At 47.3% G+C, this 20360-nt stretch overlaps 1 long non-coding RNA gene across 3 annotated transcripts; it reads right to left on the bottom strand.

Moving 5' to 3' along the window:
* Positions 1-310: 310 nt before the first annotated feature.
* On the bottom strand, positions 311-15374 carry LOC119265241. 3 transcript variants are annotated; one of them, XR_005131516.1, is made up of 4 exons: positions 15242-15374; positions 15051-15159; positions 14518-14626; positions 316-367 (listed from the first exon to the last, which is right to left on the bottom strand). It is a non-coding gene; the product is annotated as an uncharacterized LOC119265241 (long non-coding RNA). The 3 variants fall into 3 exon arrangements; XR_005131518.1 differs by lacking the exon at positions 14518-14626 and having other exon boundaries at positions 311-367; positions 15242-15357; XR_005131517.1 differs by lacking the exons at positions 15051-15159; positions 15242-15374 and adding an exon at positions 14709-14823.
* Between the last annotated feature and the right edge of the window lie 4986 nt (positions 15375-20360).

The following is a 20360-nucleotide window of genomic DNA, read 5'->3' as shown; positions in this document are numbered from 1 at the left end:
CTTACCCCTATTACCAACTCAGGGAGCAGCAGAAGTCAGACCAGATCTTGGTAGAGTCCACTATCATCATGTGTGTTGTCCTGAGTTCTGCATCATTGTGTGTGCGGTCCTGAATCAGTCACTCAGCAGTGGAAGTCAGAATAGAATGAGTGACTCAGCAGTGGAAGTCAGAACAGATTTTGGCAGAGTCCATCTTCATATTTAGTTCAGTGTGCAGTGTTAACTAATACAACATGGTTGTACAGTTGCTTTTGCTTTTATTCATGCATAAGAGTTGGGGGGGGGGGGGGGGGGGTAGTAGTAATAGGCGCCGAGGTCCCGGGTCCATCTCCTTCTTCATGTCTGTTGTCCTCAATCCATTATCCATCTATGAATAAATCAATGCAAGGCCTTTTCTTTAATACAAAAGCACCACTCATCCTAACTCCCCTTTAGTCCATTTTCCTCACCATTCGTATTATACTGAGTCCACCATCTTCATGGACGTGGTCCTGAGTCCATCGTTATCATGCGTATTGTCCTCATCTTCATGTCTGTTGTCCTCAATCCATTATCAATCTATGAATAAATCAATGCAAGGCCTATTGTTTAATACAGAAGCACCACTCATCCTAACTCCCCTTTAGTCCGTTTTCCTCACCATTTGTGTTGTCCTGAGTTCATCATTGTCATCATGTGCATTGTCCTGAGTGCACCATCTTCATCATGTGCGTTATCCTGAGTTCTGCATCGTTGTGTATGTTATCCTCATCTTCATGTCTGTTGTCCTCAATCCATTATCAATCTGAATAAATCAATGCAAGGCCTTTTGTTTAATACAAAAGCACCACTCATCCTAACTCCCCCTTAGTCCGTTTTCCTCACCATTTGTGTTTTCCTGAGTCCATCATTGTCATCATTTGCATTGTACTGAGTCCACCATCTTCATGGACGTGGTCCTGAGTCCATCGTTATCATGTGTGTTGTCCTCATCTTCATGTCTGTTGTTCTGACTTCATTATCAATCTATGAATAATCAGTGCAAGGCCTCTTAATACAGTAAGTAATACTTACTGTATTAAGTAATACTCAAAAGCACCACTCATCCTAACTCTTTCCAGATTTCTGACACAGAAACCAGGAATTCAACATGCACTTACTACACCTTACCCTTATTACCAACACAGCCAGCAGTGGAAGTCAGATCAGATCTCGGTAGAGTCCGTCTTCCGGTGTTAACACATTAGGGTCGTGCCGTTGCCTTCACAGAGTGCTTTTAAGAGGTTGGGGGTGCCAGTGTTCTGTCCACCTGTGCTACTCATCGAGCTGTCCTACTTCGATTTACTGCGCATGCGTACATCGCTTTCTAAGCTAATTTGTAGGAAGGCTCATCAATTCTTGCTACCTTGGTTAGAAAGTGTGTAATTAATGGTGAGTGTTTATTGCTTTTAATTAATTTAATACTTTACACTATTACTACTGTATATTTACTGTAAACGCAAAAGTAATTAGCATTTTAGACATTTGTTAACGCCGCAGAAATGTTAGAAAAGTATGGCACAAGTTTTACTGTTGAAATCGTTAGGGTTAGTGCGTACGGTGACAAAGCGTAATAAAATCGATATGTGCTACCCCTAATATAATACAGGTAGGAGGATCTGACACTGTATTTTGATGGGCATGAAGGGGAGGGGTTGTGGGACAGCGATGTGAGCTGATTGAGGATCAGGTGTGTAAGTAGAAAGGAGGGGGGGTGGTTTGAAAAGGGGGGGAGAGCATGATGGCGTTGGCGTGGAGCTAGGTGCAGGGCTTTGTTGTGGTGGCGTTTCGTCAAAGAGTTCGAGGACTCGTGTAGAATGGGGCAGCTGGAACGCGGTTGAAAGACTTTTGTGAACTTTGTGCGATGAACTAAGCTATTATTTTGGGTGACTATTTAACTAATAAAAACCGAGCGAGACGCTGACCGGAGGAGGGCAAATATTATCTGGACGACGACGGACTTCGGCATTCCACGGGGGGGTCTCGACGGCCACCCGGCGAGGGAAGTCTGGAATATTTTTATTAAATTTTGTAGGTGTGTGTGTATGTGTGTGTGTGTGTGTGTGTGTGTGTGTTGTATGTAGTGTATTGTCATTTAACTGCTCAGGGCTATCGACCTCGTCAATCACAGTACAGGGTATATCGAAGTGTTTTATCACAAGCGTGTGTGCGTGCAGTGTTAGTTTGCTGTGAGATATTTACATTTTGGAAAGAGTGGCACGCGTTGCAGTGAAATTTACATGCTGGACTGTTGAGGGACTAAATGTTAGCCCTTGTATGTTTTAACACATTTGATTGTTAATAAAGACTGTTATATGGAGACAATTTATACTTGCTGTGTGTGCAGGTGTGTTATCGGGCTCACCCAGACCAGACCGGGTATTTAAAGGTGGTGGCAGCGTTATACTATTGGTCCAGTGGCTGAAAGCCCTCTAGTGGTTTCCAAAGGGAATTATAGGTATTCCTTTAGGGACACCACATAAAAAAGTGGGGGGTCATTACACTGGTGGCAGCGGGTGGGATCAGTCTTGCTTTTTTTTTTGTGTGTGTGAACATATAGGGTGCCAAAATGCATGAGCCAGATCAACCTGCAGATACAGTTGGTGGTTCTAGTCATGTCCCCCAGTCTCAGCACTCTCAAATCAGCCAAGTTCAGCGTCCAGTATTTATGCCAGAGTCCTTTACAGGTTCAGGGCGTGACTGGTATGACTGGTCCGAACAATTTGAAATGGCAGCTGAAGTAAATGGTTGGAATGATGCGTTTACACTAAATTGATGTCTCGAGACATATATAGTGGGCTTGCGATAGAGGAAAAGAGCAGTTATCCAAATTTGAAAGCTGCCTTAACAAAATGTTTTCAACCATGTGATAGTGCTGAGTGGAACCGGCGTGAATTTTATAGGTAGGAAAAGGCTCCCTCAAGAATCAGCTAGGGAATATGGTAATTCCCTAAGGCGTTTTAGTTATTAAAGCTTATCCGACGGTTGGTGCTCCAACTCAAGACCTTCTGGCTAAAGATCATTTTATTGCTAATGTTGGGTCAGCTGAATTGCGTATTCAGTTACGTACTGCCAAGTTGGAAACATTAGAGGAAGCTATTAATGTAGCTTCTGAATTGGAACTTATACGTGGGTTGGAGCAGTCTCCATCTAAACAGCCAACCCAAGTATTGGTTAATACAGCTACCGTCTTAGACTCCCAAATGCATACACTTTTGGGAGTAGTAGAGGGCCTTAGACAGGATTGTAAAAACCCTTCAGAATACTGTCAAAAATCTTCAGTCGAGAATTGGTGAGAGTTTTGAGAGTTCTAAAACGTCTGAGGGGCAGAACCAAGGGAGGATTGTGGGGGAGAGAGCTCCTGAAAGGGGGGTCTGTTGGGAATGTGGATGTAATCGTCATATTAAGAGGGATTGTCTGTATTTGAAGGGAAACTAGAGGGAGCTGGTTCAGCAGGCCTAATGCCAGCTCCCTGTTTTACCAGGTCAGGGCTTATTATTAGTGATGCCTAAAGGGGATTATGGGCTGGGGGTATATGTGTCCGCCCAGGTTAGGGGTCATGATGGACACCTTTTAATAGATACAGGAGCTCAGGTGTCCATTATTTCTAAAAAAATTGGTTAGAAATTACAGGGGGTAGATCTGATCTCCAAAATTATGAGGGTCGAGTGGCTGTAGCTAATGGTGGTGAGATGGAGATTTTGGGGAAGTGGCAGACCGTATGCCAGTTTGGAGCCCTTGCCCTGGTAGTAGAGTTTTTGGTCGCTGACATACCTTTGGGGATTTTGTTGGGGATGGATTTTCTTCAGAGGTATGGTGCTGCTTGCAGTATACATACTGACCAGGGGAGAAATTTTGAATCCCATCTGTTTGGTGAATTGTGCAGATTGTTAGCTATGCACAAATCACGTACATCTCCATACCATCCTCAATCTGATGGGTTGATTAAACGTTTGACCGCACTCTCCTATCTATGTTGTCTTTGTATGTGGATGCTAACCAGCAAAATTGGGATGCGCCTTTTGCCCTTTGTAATGATGGCCTATCGAAGTAGTGTGCATGCGAGTACTGGATTCACTCCAGAATGAGATTGTGCTTTCCAGTTGATGTTCTTTTGAAGGCTGGTTCGCAGGAAAAATTTCAGTCTGCAGATGAGTATGTCTCTAGTATGGCGGGAATTTTATCCACTGTTTGTGATGCAGTCAGGAAGCACCAGGCTAAGGCCTCAATGGGGCAGAAAGAAAATTTTGACATTAAGGTCAATTTTCAGTATTATTCGGAAGGGGAATTAGTTTGGGTGAGAAATGAGGCTAGGAAAACATGGGGTATGCCCTAAGTGCAGAGACGGTATCGAGGCCCTTATAGAATTCTGGAAAGGTTGTCAGAGGTTTTGTATAGAGTCCAGCATGAGGAATCGGGTTCTGAGATGGTGTGTGCATTTCAATCGCTTGAAGCCTTATGTTATGCCATCCTTCATAGGTGCGGCTGACTCTCAGGATGGTGGTTTGGAGAGACCTCCCCCAACGGCCCGGTCGATCTTCGCGGCAACTGGGAGAAATTAGTGTGCCATCGATGAATGGTTATGGGAAAGTCTGGACCTTCAAAAGAAAAGGCCCTGCCCAGCTCCCGCCCCGGCCTCTGGCGCCCCAGCTCCCGCCCCGGCCTCTGGCGCCCCAGCTCCCGCCCCGGCCTCTGAACGTTGTAACATCATTGGGCCATTGACTGTGGAGAGGGACTGGACTCTCGGCCTCAAAGAATACGAAGGCGGCATAGATGGGGGAATGACTTTGTTTGAATGAATCGGGGACGAGTCCTTTCCGAAGAGGGGGGAATAGTGTGATGTGCATGAAGGGAGGGGTTGTGGGACAGCGATGTGAGCTGATGAGGATCAGGTGTGAAAGTAGAAAGAGGGGGGGGTGGTTTGAACAGGGGGGGGGGGAGCATGATGGCGTTGGCTGGAGCTGGGTGCGGGGCTTTGTTGTGGTGGCGTTTCGTCAAAGAGTTTGAGGACTCGTGGTAGAATGGGGCAGCTGGAACGCGGTTGAAAGACCTTTTGTGAACTTTGTGCGATGAACTAAGCTATTATTTTGGGCTGACTATTTAACTAATAAACACCGAGCGAGACGCCTGACCGGAGGAGGGCAAATATTATCTGGACGAGACGGACTTCGGCATTCCACGGGGGGGGGGTCTCGGCGGCCACCCGGCGAGGGAAGTCTGGAATATTTTTATTAAATTTTGTAGGTGTGTGTGTGTGTGTTGTATGTAGTGTATTGTCATTTAACTGCTCAGGGCTATCGACCTCGTCAATCACAGTACAGGGTGTATCGAAGTGTTTTATCACAAGCGTGTGTGCGTGCAGTGTTAGTTTGCTGTGAGATATTTACATTTTGGAAAGAGTGGCACGTGTTGCAGTGAAATTTACATGCTGGACTGTTGAGGGACTAAATGTTAGCCCTTGTATGTTTTAACACATTTGACTGTTAATAAAGACTGTTATATGGAGACAATTTATACTTGCTGTGTGTGCAGGTGTGTTATCGGGCTCACCCGGACCAGACCGGGTATTTAAAGGTGGTGGCAGCGTATAATATTGGTCCAGTGGCTGAAAGCCCTCTAGTGGTTCCCAAAGGGAATTATAGGTATTCCTTTAGGGACACCACATAAAAAAGTGGGGGGTCATTACAGTATTTTAGCCTATCGATATGTGCTACCCCTAATATAATACAGGTAGGAGGATCTGACACTATTTTTAGCCTATCGATATGTGCTACCTCATATATCACAAAATAGTCACGGTATTTTTCGACACGGTAGCACATATCGATAGATACGATTATAAATATACGCTACGGTAGGACGTCTCGACGAAGTAGGACAAATCGATAGAACACCGGCGGGATGGTATTGGGGGCGGAGTTGGCGGCGGTGTACAGACGCCTAACGACGCCTGCTTACCACGGCCCTTTTGTACAGAAGGCCGGGACTTTTATTGTAGAATCTCCTGACTTCGTGTTTAGAGTTTCCTGTTTCATCAGCCTGTATTAGCAACGGAGCTGTATTTGTTGGGCACGCTCCGATTTATAGTTTAAATCTTACCTTCAAGCGAAGTTCCCTTTGGTTCTTGGGTAATGGTGGTGGCGTTTCCTCACAGTCAATGACGAGAAGTAAGTCATGTTGTTGTTTCGCGGGTATCTCCGTTTCGTTTACTTGGCTGTAAATCCATATGTTTCTAAGTTGCCTATTATTAGCGCTTAGCGCTACCTGCGATACCATTTGAGAATGTTTCAGGGGAGTTCTCCTGTCCTCGGGAGATGAATGTCACATTTGCATTACCTCCTTTGACCTCTAGATGGCTCATGAGACTGTATAATGTCTGCTCCGTGACTAGGCTGTGTTTACTACTGGAAATCGCCAGCGATTCATGTTTGTATTGTTAGTGCATTACAGGCACTTAACTGTTAATGTAATTACAGATTGTTATTTGTATTTTATAGTGCCTTATTTCTATTTCTTGTTTCCTCTACCCTCTCAGACTGTGAGAAATGTCAACCCATCCCGCTTTCCTGAGAATTTGAATATTAATGCTACCTGTTTGAATTACCTCTAAGAATACAATTCGATAACCAAGCCCATTGTCTCCTCATCATTCCTGTACCTGGCATTCTGACCGATGCCCCATGTTGGATGACGCTAACACCTAAACGAATCATCTATCCTTGCACCTCCCCAATATTGGTCCTTCGAGCCGGATAGCGTATTCAAGATGGAGTTTGGTGAAGAGGCCATGCCTGACGTGCGTCCCAAACGGCAAATACGTCGACCTCCCTGGCTTGATGACTATGATATGGACCCTCACATGGGCTCATCAACGCCCGCAACGGGGATGCATTCAGGTCATTCAAGACCCCTAACCCCACGGACTCGTCCTGTTAGCCGCCAGAGTGATGCTGCTTACACTGAGATTCCTCAGCTAGCCATCAGCTGCCTCCAGAGGAGAGATCTGATCAGTGATGACTTCCTACCCAAATACCACCACCTGCAATGCTCACACCTATCCCCCCACTCCTCAGCAGAGTTGAGAGCCATGCAAGAGGAGAACGCTAAGCTGCTCCAAACAAGGCATTACTTTGAGTCAGGCATAGCGGAGCTCAACAAGGCACGAAGCCAGATCAAACAGCTAATAGATGAGGCACGCTCACTGAGAACAGGCATTGGGCAGTCCAGTGCCCCCGCGTCGTACGACCCCACGCACCAACCGCCTCCACGCAGCACTGCAGATTCATATCATTCCCACGCGGTAGAGCCTAAGGAAGAGGAAGAGTGGCCCGACCCTCCAGTGTGGTGCAAGCCCGAGGAGGAACTGCACAAAGGCATATACAACCTAAAGCTTGAGGCACCAAAGCAAGGCTACAGCCAACCCTCCTATGCCTCATTAGAACCTGCGTACACGCCTTACAAGCGTCCACCTCCAATGCGGTCTCACGCTTCACCTCCCATGGCTGTGCCTCGTAGAAGGGTACCAGCCTACTACGCGCATGCAGAGTACCCCCAGCAGCTACCTCAACCCCCCCCGTATCACACTCACAGCCAATCGCTCATCCTGCTCCAGCCTATGCCAGGCCATGGACTGCAGCGCCTAGCTCAGCCTACCCTCCAGCATTATCCTACAGAGTGGGACCCGTGGCGCCTACACCCCACCTACCTCTGCATTCCTCAGTGCCTGAAGAACATTATAGGACTCCAAAACCCACTATCCCCAAGCTGGCGCGCCCCCAGATCCTAGTGACTTTGCTCGGCTGCATATAGCTCTGGGGAACCTGCTCCCATCTAATGCTACAGAACTCTTTAAGTACCAAATACTTATAGACCACCTGAAGCTAGATGAAGCTAAGCTCATTGCTGATGCCTACCTAAACTCACCAACGCCTTACTCTGACACAATGGCTGCTTTACATGATAAATTCGTCCAACCCCATCAGCTTGCCCTTAGAAGGATACGGAGTGTTCTGGGAGCCCCGGAAGTCAAGCGCGGGGACATACCCACCTTCGAGGCGTTCTCACTCCAGATCCAATCACTCGTGGGCCTATTGCAGAACGTAGGACCCGAAGGGGAGATTGAACTCCACTGCGGCTCACATGTAGCCAACCTTCTCAGCAAGCTCCCTCCTGAACTACGAGCCAACTTGCCCCGATATCAGGTAAAGCACTCCAGAGCCACCCACACGTTGTACAACCTGTCAGAGTGGCTCCGCCATGAATCATGGTGTCAAGGCACCGACGAGCTAGCCCCTGAGAAATGCAGCAAAGAGAAGCAGAACACAAAGAGTGATAGCCGTCAGGCAAAGAAAACAGTGTCAGTCCTGCATGGTGCAGGTGAGGTCCTACAGTCCACCTCCCAGCCACCTGCGAAGAAGAAACCAAAGAACAAGGCCTACTGTGCCTACTGTGAGAGCACTGAGCACTACCTCAGTCAGTGCACTGATGTTGCCAAGCTCTCCAAAGATCAGCTAAGAGAGTGGATCCAAGTCAATAAGCGCTGTTGGCGCTACGCCCGAGCACACCAGGCAGCACAGTGCACGCTCAAGAAACCTTGCAACCTCTGTCAAGGAAAGCATTTCCTCGCCCTCCACGAGATAAACATGAGGACGGACAAGGCTCACAGAGATAGCGCCGTAAACAGCCCTGCCTCTGACATGCTCTACCTCGACAGACCCGGAGCAAGCAACCGTGCCCTGCTGAAGGTCGTGCCTGTGCTCGTGCACTGTGGTGGAAGGACCTTCGACACCTTCGCGATCCTCGACGACGGGTCTGAGAGGACAATGCTGTTGCCCTCCGCAGCTAAGCCCCTCGCCATACAGGGAACTCCTGAAGCCCTACCACTACGCACAGTCCGTCAAGATATCCAGGTACTCCACGGACACACGGTTTCGTTTCGCGTCTCTCCTGCTGCCACACCGCAGGTCAGCTACAGGATAGATGGTGCCTTCACAGCAAGCCGTCTCACCTTAGCTCAATACACCTACCCTATTGAGCAACTTCAGCGCAAATTCAGACACCTGCGTGGCATCCCCCTACCTGCATTCCAAGGAGTCAAGCCATGCCTCCTGATCGGCTCTGACTAGCCTCACCTAATAACCCCTGTCGAACCTGTACGACTCGGCCCGCCTGGCAGCCCGGCAGCTGTCCATACTCGCCTGGGATGGACTCTTCAAGGCCCTGTCCGACTCATGGGGCGGCCATCACACTCCAGAGTGTCTGTTTTATCTCTGCCACCCCACCGCCAGAAGAGCACTTCAAGCACGTCCAACAGCTCTGGCAAGTGGACACGGTACCTCACCAGCGAGAGAAGGAAGTGACCAGGTCAAAGCAGGACAAGCAGGCAGTCGCTCTGCTCGAAGCTAAGACGGTCCGCGTCAAAGTGGAAGGAGTCCACCGGTATGCTACTCCCCTGCTGCGCCATGCAAGTATGCCACCACTGTGTTCACCTAAAGAGTCAGTGATGCCCTTGCTGCGTAGCACGGAGAGGCGCCTCCTCAGAGACCCCCAGCAAGCAGATGCGTACAAGATTGAAATGAACAAGCTCATGGAAGCTGGTGTGGTGAAGGAAGTTAGCGAGGAGAGTTCCTCAAAGGAAAGCTGGTATATCCCTCATCACCTTGTGAGCCACAACGGCTCCCTTGGCGCCTCCCTTCTAGGCGTCCTTGTGAGGTTCCTTGAACACCCTGTGGCGGTCAGCGGAGACATCAAGGGGATGTTTCATCAGGTCTGCCTCCTCCCTGAGGATTGTCACCTCCTAAGATTCCTGTGGCATGACCTGAAGGTCAGTGAGCCTCCTAAAACCTTTGAGTGGCAAGTCCTACCATTCGGTACTACCTGCAGCCCCTGCTGCGCAACGTACGCACTCCAACGCCATAGTCAATCACACCAAGCCTGATGACAGCCTGAGGTTCTCCGTGGAGAACTTTTTCTACGTGGACAACTGCCTGCAGAGCGTACGCTCAACAGGTGAAGCCAAGCTGCTGGTGGACCGACTCCAGGAACTGCTGGCCTCTGCAGGCTTCCAACTGCGGCAGTGGGCCTGCAATGACCCCAGCGTCCTGAGCCACCTACCTCAAGAAGCCAGATCAGAAAGCCTCGACCTGTGGCAAGCCGAGGATAAGTCCAACCCGCTGGAGTCCACCCTTGGCCTCAGCTGGAACTGGCGGACAGATACCTTCGGCTACAAACACAGACCAGTTGTATATGATGCCCCAACGCAGCGCAACATATACAGGGTTGTCGCCACACAGTACGATCCCCTGGGCTACCTGCTGCCCTACTCTACCTGGGCAAAGCTCATCATCCGTCAGCTGTGGGACAAACAGCGTGGCTGGGACGACCCCAACCTGCCAACTGACCTCCTGCAATCCTGGTCCACCTGGGAAAGTGAACTCAAGTACCTACCCCACATCGCGTTTCCTCGCCCTTATGCGCCTGCCAAAGCCAACCTAGAGGGTGCTGCACGAGAACTGCACATCTTTGCAGACGCTTCAGAGCAAGCCTATGGTGCGGTGGCCTACATGAGGACTGAGAATGCTGATGGCCATGTAGACCTGTCCTTCCTCCTTGCCCGCTCTCGAGTAGCGCCGAAGCGCATGCAGTCCACCCCTCGCCTGGAGCTGTGTGCTGCTCTGGTTGCAGCCCAGCTAGCTCGCGTCTTCGAGCGAGAGCTCACCTTGCAAGTGCCCCGTACTGTATTATGGTCTGACTCCACTACAGTACTAACCTGGCTACACTCCGAATCTTGTCGCTATAAAGTCTTCGTAGGGACAAGAGTAGCTGAAATTCAAGAGCTAACGGAGTACTGACTACTCTCAGCCGGGAAACCTGTCCTGTCTGGTAGCCGCCTCATCACCCTGGCTCCTGAGATGGACAAGTCCACAGCCCTCATTAGGGTTGGTGGACGTCTCAGGAGACCTGGAAGGGCAAAGCGACACGACCCTGCACCCCGTTGTCCTGGACGCCTCTCACCCAGTTTCACGCCTGCTCATCCAGAAGTACGATGAAGACCTACATCATCCTGGTCCCGAACGCGTCTTCGCAGAGCTGCGGCGGTCGTATTGGGTGATACATGGAAGAGAGGCGATCCGAAAGACACCAGCGTACCTGTGTGGAGTGTCAAACGCTGGAGAGCTCAGCCGGCAGTCCCAAGAATGGCTGATCTCCCCGCCGCCCGTTTACGACTACACAAGCCAGCGTTTCATTCTTCGGGCGTGGATTGCTTCGGCCCCATGACTGTGAAGGTGGGTAGGCGCCACGAGAAACGCTGGGGGATAATCTTTAAGTGTTTAACTACCAGAGCGGTATACCTGGATCTCTTGAACACTATGGACGCTGATGCCTATCTCATGGCTTTACGGCGCTTTATTGCGCGGAGAGGCACTCCAGCTGAGCTGTGGTCCGACCAGGGTCTAATTTCAAAGGAGGTGAAGGGAGCTTAAGGAAGCTTTCGCCAGCATGGCACCCACCTTGCAAAGGCAACTAGCTCGCCAGAGGATCAAGTTCCACTTTAACCCCCCTGCTGCCCCACACTTTGGGGGTGTGTGGGAAAGCGAGGTGCGTTCAGTCAAGTCTGCACTTTATACCTGTGTAGGGTCTCAGCCCGTTCCTAAAGAGGTGCTCCTCACCGTACTCCTGGAGGTTGAGGCCATCCTCAACGCCAAGCCACTGGGCTACGTGTCAGCCGACATTGCAGATGTCGATCCGGTAACTCCAAACAGCCTCCTCATGGGCCGCCTGATGGGTCACTTCCCCAAGTGGTCTACCCCGAGTCCGAGATCCTGAGTCGTCGGAGATGGCGGCACTCGCAGATCCTGGCGGACCACTTCTGGTCCTGATTCATCAGAGACTACCTCCCCAGCCTGCAGACCAGACAGAAATGGCACTCCTCTCCTCCCGAGCTCCTGGATAATGCTGTGGTCATGTTGGTGGACCCGCAGCTTCCTCGGGCCTCATGGCTCAGTGGTCGTGTGACCTAGGTTCACCGCAGCGACGACGGCTACATCAGGTCCGCTGATGTCCCTGACTGATTGTTCCTTTATTGTTAACAAACGTGCACTGCACGTTTGGGGGCGGCTGTACAGAAGGCCGGGACTTTTATTGTAAAATCTCCTGACTTCGTGTTTAGAGTTTCCTGTTTCATCAGCCTGTATTAGCAACGGAGCTGTATTTGTTGGGCACGCTCCGATTTATAGTTTAAATCTTACCTTCAAGCGAAGTTCCCTTTGGTTCTTGGTAATGGTGGTGGCGTTTCCTCACAGTCAATGACGAGAAGTAAGTCATGTTGTTGTTTCGCGGGTATCTCCGTTTCGTTTACCTTGGCTGTAAATCCATATGTTTCTAAGTTGCCTATTATTAGCGCTTAGCGCTACCTGCGATACCATTTGAGAATGTTTCAGGGGAGTTCTCCTGTCCTCGGGAGATTGAATGTCACATTTGCATTACCTCCTTTGACCTCTAGATGGCTCATGAGACTGTATAATGTCTGCTCCGTGACTAGGCTGTGTTTACTACTGGAAATCGATTCATGTTTGTATTGTTAGTGCATTACAGGCACTTAACTGTTAATGTAATTACAGATTGTTATTTGTATTTTATAGTGCCTTATTTCTATTTCTTGTTTCCTCTACCCTCTCAGACTGTGAGAATGTCAACCATCCCGCTTTCCTGAGAATTTGAATATTAATGCTACCTGTTTGAATACCTCTAAGAATACAAATCGATAACCAAGCCCATTGTCTCCTCATCATTCCTGTACCTGGCATTCTGACCGATGCCCCATGTTGGATGACGCTAACACCTAAACGAATCATCTATCCTTGCACCTCCCCAATACCTTTTGTGCCTGTGCACGGCTCCAGCCCTCCTCCTCTTGGGCACGGGGCGAATGGCTCTGCGCATGCGTCTGCGAGGCATTGCGATCGTTACTACAGTGGTATCTGCCGTTACAGATCGCCGGAACGTGGCACCCCTATTTATGTCCTCGGTTTGATGACCTCATCACGCGCTCCAACAAAACTACCGTCTTAGAAAAAAGCCGGTTCACTTCTCTCATTGTTACGTAACAGCTGCCCACTGCAGCCTCACGAGCGTTCATCATTGTTACGTCACCAGGGGCGGGGCGGGGCGGGGCGGGGGGGCTCCAACGTCACTGAGATAATCACATCTTCAAACAGTAATAAATCCGTAGAGGATCGATCAGGAGGGATGCCATATGTTTGTCATTGATGTTATTTCTTTGACGCCACCATTTTGGTTGGCAACATCAAGTTCATTCAAGTAAGACACTTCTAAATCTCATTTTAAAGCGCATATTTGGGTTTATTGCGTTCATTTTACCTCATTTGTTGCAGCAGTGATAACAAATGAAAGCTATGCTATTTGAACTGTCCTGTCATGTCGCACGGTGGCCACGAGATGGCAGCAGGCACCATATTATGAAAAAACCCGCCCCCCTGCGCTGCGATTGGCTAATAATTCACCAGAAGAGCAGCCAGAGCTGTGGTAGAGCTTCTCCTCACCTCTAGGCAAGTAGAGGAAGAATAAGGCGTGTAAGGGATGTACTGTATCACAACAACAACAATAATAATAATAAAAGCTGTTAAATACATTAAATCTGTGCATTCTATGAAGTCTTTAGTAAACAAAAGTATATTTCCACTTATGTACCAGACAAAGTCTTTAAATGTTGATCTAGACTAGATTTTAGAAGAGCAACATTCAGGGCATAGCGGCGTTGTAAGAATGAAGGAGATTGCCCATAGTTACTTCTGGTGGCCAGGGTTAGATGCAGCTATCGAGGAGAAAGCCAAGGCTTGTTCATCTTGTCAGAAACACAGAAACATACCACAAGTAGCACCGCTACACCCATGGGAATTTTTAAACGAGGCCACGGCAAAAAATTCAAATAGACTTCACTGGTCATTTTGAAGATCATGTTTCTGACACAGGAAGCTTTGGAGACCTTACCCCTATTACCAACTCAGGGAGCAGCAGAAGTCAGACCAGATCTTGGTAGAGTCCACCATCATCATGTGTGTTGTCCTGAGTTCTGCATCATTGTGTGTGCGGTCCTGAATCAGTCACTCAGCAATGGAAGTCAGAATAGAATGAGTGACTCAGCAGTGGAAGTCAGAACAGAATGAGTGACTCAGCAGTGGAAGTCAGAACAGATTTTGGCAGAGTCCATCTTCATATTTAGTTCAGTGTGCAGTGTTAACTAATACAACATGGTTGTACAGTTGCTTTTGCTTTTATTCATGCATAAGAGTTGGGGGGGGGGGGGGGGTAAGGTGCCGAAAGATGCTTCTTCATCATGTGTGTTGTCCCGGGTCCATCTCCTTCTTCATGTCTGTTGTCCTCAATCCATTATCAATCTATGAATAAATCAATGCAAGGCCTTTTGTTTAATACAAAAGCACCACTCATCCTAACTCCCCCTTGGTCCATTTTCCTCACCATTCGTATTGTACTGAGTCCACCATCTTCATGGACGTGGTCCTAGGTCCATCATTATCATGTGTGTTGTCCTCATCTTCCTGTCTGTTGTCCTCAATCCATTATCAATCTATGAATAAATCAGTGCAAGGCCTTTTGTTTAATACAAAAGCACCACTCATCCTAACTCCCCCTTAGTCCGTTTTCCTCACCATTCGTATTGTACTGAGTCCACCATCTTCATGGACGTGGTCCTGAGTCCATCGTTATCATGTGTGTTGTCCTCAATCCATTATCAATCTATGAATAAATCAATGCAAGGCCTTTTGTTTAATACAAAAGCACCACTCATCCTAACTCCCCCCTTGGTCCGTTTTCCTCACCATTCATATTGTACTGAGTCCACCATCTTCATGGACGTGGTCCTAGGTCTATCATTATCATGTGTGTTGTCCTCAATCCATTATCAATCTATGAATAAATCAATGCAAGGCTTTTTGTTTAATACAAAAGCACCACTCATCCTAACTCCCCCCTTGGTCCGTTTTCCTCACCATTCGTATTGTACTGAGTCCACCATCTTCATGGACGTGGTCCTAGGTCCATCATTATCATGTGTGTTGTCCTCATCTTCCTGTCTGTTGTCCTCAATCCATTATCAATCTATGAATAAATCAATGCAAGGTCTTTTGTTTAATACAAAAGCACCACTCATCCTAACTCCCCCTTGGTCCGTTTTCCTCACCATTCGTATTGTACTGAGTCCACCATCTTCATGGACGTGGTCCTGAGTCCATCGTTATCATGTGTGTTGTCCTCAATCCATTATCAATCTATGAATAAATCAATGCAAGGCCTTTTGTTTAATACAAAAGCACCACTCATCCTAACTCCCCTTTAGTCTGTTTTCTTCACCATTCGTATTGTACTGAGTCCACCATCTTCATGGACGTGATCCTGAGTCCATCGTTATCATGTGTGTTGTCCTCAATCCATTATCAATCTATGAATAAATCAATGCAAGGCCTTTTGTTTAATACAAAAGCACCACTCATCCTAACTCCCCCTTAGTCCGTTTTCCTCACCATTTGTGTTGTCCTGAGTTCATCATTGTCATCATGTGCATTGTCCTGAGTGCACCATCTTCATCATGTGCGTTATCCTGAGTTCTGCATCATTGTGTATGTTATCCTCATCTTCATGTCTGTTGTCCTCAATCCATTATCAATCTGAATAAATCAATGCAAGGCCTTTTGTTTAATACAAAAGCACCACTCATCCTAACTCCCCCTTAGTCCGTTTTCCTCACCATTTGTGTTTTCCTGAGTCCATCATTGTCATCATTTGCATTGTACTGAGTCCACCATCTTCATGGACGTGGTCCTGAGTCCATCGTTATCATGTGTGTTGTCCTCATCTTCATGTCTGTTGTTCTGACTTCATTATCAATCTATGAATAATCAGTGCAAGGCCTCTTAATACAGTAAGTAATACTTACTGTATTAAGTAATACTCAAAAGCACCACTCATCCTAACTCTTTCCAGATTTCTGACACAGAAACCAGGAATTCAACACGCACTTACTACACCTTACCCTTATTACCAACACAGCCAGCAGTGGAAGTCAGATCAGATCTCGGTAGAGTCCGTCTTCCGGTGTTAATTAACACATTAGGGTCGTGCCGTTGCCTTCACAGAGTGCTTTTAAGAGGTTGGGGGTGCCGGTGTTCTGTTGACCTGTGCTACTCATCGAGCTGTCCTACTTCGATTTACTGCGCATGCGTACATCGCTTTCTAAGCTAATTTGTAGGAAGGCTCATCAATTCTTGCTACCTTGGTTAGAAAGTGTGTAATTAATGGTGAGTGTTTATTGCTTTTAATTAATTTAATACTTTACACTATTACTACTGTATATTTACTGTAAACGCAAAAGTAATTTGCATTTTAGACATTTGTTAACGCCGCAGAAATGTTAGAAAAGTATGGCACAAGTTTTACTGTTGAAATCGTTAGGGTTAGTGCGTACGGTGACAAAGCGTAATAAAATCGATATGTGCTACCCATAATATAATTTAGGTAGGAGGATCTGACACTATTTTTAGCCTATCGATATGTGCTACCCATAATATAATACAGGTAGGAGGATCTGACACTATTTTTAGCCTATCGATATGTGCTACCCATAATATAATACAGGTCGGATTTTGAATCCCATCTGTTTGTTCAGATACGTACTGCCAAGTTGGAAACATTGGAGTAAGCTATTAATGTAGCTTCTGAATTGGAACTTATACGTGGGTTGGAGCAGTCTCCATCTAAACAGCCAACCCAAGTATTGGTTAATACAGCTACCGTCTTAGACTCCCAAATGCATACATTTTTGGGAGTAGTAGAGGGCCTTAGACAGGATGTAAAAACCCTTCAGAATACTGTCAAAAATCTTCGGTCGAGAATTGGTGAGAGTTTTGAGAGTTCTAAAATGTATGAGGGGCAGAACCAAGGGAGGATTGTGGGGGAGAGAGCTCCTGAAAGGGGGGTCTGTTGGGAATGTGGATGTAAACGTCATATTAAGAGGGATTGTCCGTAATTGAAGGGAAACTAGAGGGAGCTGGTTCAGCAGGCCTAATGCCAGCTCCCTGTTTTACCAGGTCAGGGCCTATTTTTAGTGACGCCTCCAGGGGATTATGGGCTGGGGGTATATGTGTCCGCCCAGGTTGGGGGTCATGATGGACACCTTTTAATAGATACAGGAGCTCAGGTGTCCATTATTTCTAAAAAAAAATTGGTTAGAAATTACAGGGGGTAGATCTGATCTCCAAAATTATGAGGGTCGAGTGGCTGTAGCTAATGGTGGTGAGATTGAGATTTTGGGGAAGTGGCAGACCGTATGCCAGTTTGGAGCCCTTGCCCTGGTAGTAGAGTTTTTGGTCGATGACATACCTTTGGGGATTTTGTTGGGGATGGATTTTCTTCAGAGGTATGGTGCTGCTCGCAGTATACATACTGACCAGGGGAGAAATTTTGAATCCCATCTGTTTGGTGAATTGTGCAGATTGTTAGATATGTGTGATGGGCATGAAGGGGAGGGGTTGTGGGACAGCGATGTGAGCTGATGAGGATCAGGTGTGTAAGTAGAAAGGAGGGGGGATGGTTTGAAAAGGGGGGGAGAGCATGATGGCGTCGGCTGGAGCTGGGTGCGGGGCTTTGTTGCGGTGGCGTTTCGTCAAAGAGTTTGAGGACTCGTGGTAGAATGGGGCAGCTGGAACGCGGTTGAAAGACTTTTGTGAACTTTGTGCGATGAACTAAGCTATTATTTTGGGTGACTATTTAACTAATAAAAACCGAGCGAGACGCTGACCGGAGGAGGGCAAATATTATCTGGACGACGACGGACTTCGGCATTCCACGGGGGGGTCTCGACGGCCACCCGGCGAGGGAAGTCTGGAATATTTTTATTAAATTGTGTGTGTGTGTGTGTGTGTGTGTGTTGTATGTAGTGTATTGTCATTTAACTGCTCAGGGCTATCGACCTCGTCAATCACAGTACAGGGTATATCGAAGTGTTTTATCACAAGCGTGTGTGCGTGCAGTGTTAGTTTGCTGTGAGATATTTACATTTTGGAAAGAGTGGCACGTGTTGCAGTGAAATTTACATGCTGGACTGTTGAGGGACTAAATGTTAGCCCTTGTATGTTTTAACACATTTGATTGTTAATAAAGACTGTTATATGGAGACAATTTATACTTGCTGTGTGTGCAGGTGTGTTATCGGGCTCACCCGGACCAGACTGGGTATTTAAAGGTGGTGGCAGCGTATAATATTGGTCCAGTGGCTGAAAGCCCTCTAGTGGTTCCCAAAGGGAATTATAGGTATTCCTTTAGGGACACCACATAAAAAAGTGGGGGGTCATTACAGTATTTTAGCCTATCGATATGTGCTACCCATAATATAATACAGGTAGGAGGATCTGACACTATTTTTAGCCTATCGATATGTGCTACCCATAATATAATACAGGTAGGAGGATCTGACACTATTTTTAGCCTATCGATATGTGCTACCCATAATATAATACAGGTAGGAGGATCTGACACTATTTTTAGCCTATCGATATGTGCTACCCATAATATAATACAGGTAGGAGGATCTGACACTATTTTTAGCCTATCGATATGTGCTACCCATAATATAATACAGGTAGGAGGATCTGACACTATTTTTAGCCTATCGATATGTGCTACCCCTAATATCACAAAATAGTCGCGGTATTATTTTTCGACACGGTAGCACATATCGATAGATACGATCTATAAATATACGCTACGGTAGGACGTCTCGACGAAGTAGGACAAATCGATAGAACACCGGCGGGAAGGTATTGGGGGCGGAGTTGGCGGCGGTGTACAGACGCCTAACGACGCCTGCTTACCACAGCCCTTCTCCGCCTGCGCACGGCTCCAGCCCTCCTCCTCTTGGGCACGGGGCGAATGGCTCTGCGCATGCGTCTGCGAGGCATTCCGATCGTTACTACGGTGGTATCTGCTGTTACAGATCGCCGGACGTGGCACCCCTATTTATATCCTCGGTTTGATGACGTCATCACGCGCTCCAACAAAACTACCGTCTTAGAAAAAAGCCGGTTCACTTCTCTCATTGTTATGTAACAGCTGCCCACTGCAGCCTCACGAGCGTTCATCATTGTTACGTCACCAGGGGCGGGGCGGGGCGGGGGGGCTCCAACGTCACTGAGATAATCACATCTTCAAACAGTAATAAATCCGTAGAGGATCGATCAGGAGGGATGCCATATGTTTCTGTCATTGATGTTATTTCTTTGACGCCACCATTTTGGTTGGCAACATCAAGTTCATTCAAGTAAGACACTTCTAAATCTCATTTTAAAGCGCATATTTGGGTTTATTGCGTTCATTTTACCTCATTTGTTGCAGCAGTGATAACAAATGAAAGCTATGCTATTTGAACTGTCCTGTCATGTCGCACGGTGGCCACGAGATGGCAGCAGGCACCATATTATGAAAAAACCCGCCCCCCTGCGCTGCGATTGGCTAATAATTCACCAGAAGAGCAGCCAGAGCTGTGGTAGAGCTTCTCCTCACCTCTAGGCAAGTAGAGGAAGAATAAGGCGTGTAAGGGATGTACTGTATCACAACAACAACAATAATAATAATAAAAGCTGTTAAATACATTAAATCTGTGCATTCTATGAAGTCTTTAGTAAACAAAAGTATATTTCCACTTATGTACCAGACAAAGTCTTTAAATGTTGATCTAGACTAGATTTTAGAAGAGCAACATTCAGGGCATAGCGGCGTTGTAAGAATGAAGGAGATCGCCCATAGTTACTTCTGGTGGCCAGGGTTAGATGCAGCTATCGAGGAGAAAGCCAAGGCTTGTTCATCTTGTCAGAAACACAGAAACATACCACAAGTAGCACCGCTACACCCATGGGAATTTTTAAACGAGCCACGGCAAAAAATTCAAATAGACTTCACTGGTCATTTTGAAGATCATGTTTCTGACACAGGAAGCTTTGGAGACCTTACCCCTATTACCAACTCAGGGAGCAGCAGAAGTCGGACCAGATCTTGGTAGAGTCCACTATCATCATGTGTGTTGTCCTGAGTTCTGCATCATTTTGTGTGCGGTCCTGAATCAGTCACTCAGCAGTGGAAGTCAGAATAGAATGAGTGACTCAGCAGTGGAAGTCAGAACAGATTTTGGCAGAGTCCATCTTCATATTTAGTTCAGTGTGCAGTGTTAACTAATACAACATGGTTGTACAGTTGCTTTTGCTTTTATTCATGCATAAGAATTTGGGGGGGGGGGGGGGGGGGGGGGTAGT

Source organism: Pygocentrus nattereri, chromosome 15 (assembly GCF_015220715.1).
Source record: "Pygocentrus nattereri isolate fPygNat1 chromosome 15, fPygNat1.pri, whole genome shotgun sequence".
Taxonomy (NCBI): Eukaryota; Metazoa; Chordata; class Actinopteri; order Characiformes; family Serrasalmidae; genus Pygocentrus; species Pygocentrus nattereri.
This window is presented reverse-complemented; position numbering and strand designations above follow the sequence as displayed.